The sequence below is a fragment of the Ixodes scapularis genome, unplaced genomic scaffold (genome assembly GCF_016920785.2).
Source record: "Ixodes scapularis isolate PalLabHiFi unplaced genomic scaffold, ASM1692078v2 PGA_scaffold2__306_contigs__length_199485367, whole genome shotgun sequence".
Lineage (NCBI taxonomy): Eukaryota > Metazoa > Arthropoda > Arachnida > Ixodida > Ixodidae > Ixodes > Ixodes scapularis.
This window is the reverse complement of record NW_024609857.1, coordinates 106,841,363-106,843,382: the sequence shown is the minus strand read 5'-3', so window position 1 is coordinate 106,843,382 and position 2,020 is coordinate 106,841,363. Positions and strand designations below refer to the sequence as shown.

The following is a 2,020-nucleotide window of genomic DNA, read 5'->3' as shown; positions in this document are numbered from 1 at the left end:
GGGGTAACTGAAGCTCCTCCTTGCTGTTCTCATCCTGTCAGTGATTATAGTTGAAATATTCATGCCAAAGGGATCCAACATCGCGATCGAAGCCCTGTCAAACCCCTCAAAGGACGGGACAGACGCGCACGTAAATAAAATATTCCGTCACGCAGGCACTGCCAACTGACTTTCCCGCTCTCGGTAGTCATGCTGTTTTTGTTCTGACACCAATACTATTTCGTTTTTTTCGGTATATTTAGCGAACCTATTCCTCCAACGAACGAAAAACTTACTTTAGTCGAAGCACTGCCGTGGTCCAAGCTTGGCGCCGTTCGAGTCTCGTACTGCATTTTAGGGAAGCGGTAGAACTCAAAGGACTGACTACAGCAGTATCGGAGGTTGTTACTGCAATCAACGACGAAAGATTTGTGACCGCATGGATTTTATATCGTCTCTATAGGAATTAATATTCCTGAGTACCGTCGCCGACCACCTATGGCGGCGAGGCGAGGCGAACAACAACGCGAGCCACTCGGCTTGGGCCGTCCCGCAAGGGGCTGGAATGGCGCTGTAGTCAGTGGCGAAACCTGAGCGCTTCTGTCCTATATGGAAGATAGAAGTAAGAAGGGTGAAAAAACGAATATTCCTGTTCTGATACCTTAGCAACGTTTGTTCAAACGACCAGCGGCAGCATCCTTCACGTTAGAAAACCAGCATCTTAAAAAAAAACAAATTTATCCTTGAGCATTAATTTACTGATTGCATAAATTATTCTTGTTTCCCTGTGTCTCATTCGACTGAGGCTCCCACCATAGATCCTGTTCCTCGAGAAACACATACCATTTATTCGTACGTTTTAAACTGAAGCTAAAAACCACGAAGAAACAAAATTTTTAACCGAAGTTCCAGGTCTGTTAAACCTCGTCAGGTTTGAACGTAAACTCATATTGAGTGAGGAATTTATATGTTATGAGATATTGGGACACTCTATTTTAAATGCCTTTTGTTAAAGGTAGAAAAGCGAAGACAAATAATGGCTTGAAGATAGGGCTGCCCCTTTTCGGTGCTATTATTCTTATTGCACGTTAAGCACAAATAACCAAAAATGCACACGAACTTGGTGTTCTCATCCAAACATAAAATTTAACTTGAAAAGAAAACAGACAAATTTACCACCGCATAAAAACATTTTCCGTCGAGCCGGATTTGAACCAGCGACCTATGGATAACAGCAGTCATACTTCTACAGTCCACCGCTCTACCAACTGAGCTATCGACGGGACGGAAACTTGGTCTTTCCGCCACCACCTGAACCAAGCGTCTGACCCATTTCTTGCTTGTTTTGTTTTTTATCCGTCGTATCTGAAACCGGTCGTGCTCGGCCGCTGTCAATTAGTGAGAAAGCAAAAGCCGAGGCAATAGAAAAACCGCCATCCGTGTAACGATTCTTTTTTTTTTTTCTGCTTGAGAGTGCATGCGCTGTACAAGAGCTCTACATGGTCCCGTGTGAAGCCCCGGTAGCACCAGTGTCCTACAAGTGTGTGCGTTTGGGGAGAGAGGGGAGGGGGGTCGACTGGAGGTGCACGCCCCCCCCCCCCCTCCCTCTGCTTTCCCCTTTAAATTTTCTGGGGTGGAGGGGATTGGACAGGTTCAATGCCCAGAAAATACTATCCCATCAATATCATGTCAAAAGAACCAGAAGACGCTCAGCCTTATTCTTTCTACTAAAAGAGAGAAATACGAGTTTTTTTTTGTTTTTTCCTTCGGGCGTTTTTAATGTTCATTACCGCCGAACCTCCTCCTCCTGACGCTAATTGTTAGAATGTAGAGAGGTATTACTATTTTGAACGAAGGGAGAAAAGCAGAAATAAACAACTCACGCAACATGAAGTTTCTTCCGAAAGCAAACACCCCCCTCTCGTCCTCCTTTCGGCTTTCAAGCTCAATAGCTCATTGGTCTTCAGTGTGCTGCGCACGCGCCTTCTTCCATTTTTTTTGTCTTTTTTTGTTTTAAAATTTTTACAGCTATATAAGAAGC

General features: G+C 44.4%; 1 non-coding gene across 1 annotated transcript; it reads right to left on the bottom strand.

Moving 5' to 3' along the window:
* Positions 1-1,173: 1,173 nt before the first annotated feature.
* Positions 1,174-1,262, bottom strand: Trnay-gua. The gene is given in 2 exon segments: positions 1,174-1,209; positions 1,226-1,262. It is a non-coding gene; the product is annotated as a tRNA-Tyr (tRNA).
* Between the last annotated feature and the right edge of the window lie 758 nt (positions 1,263-2,020).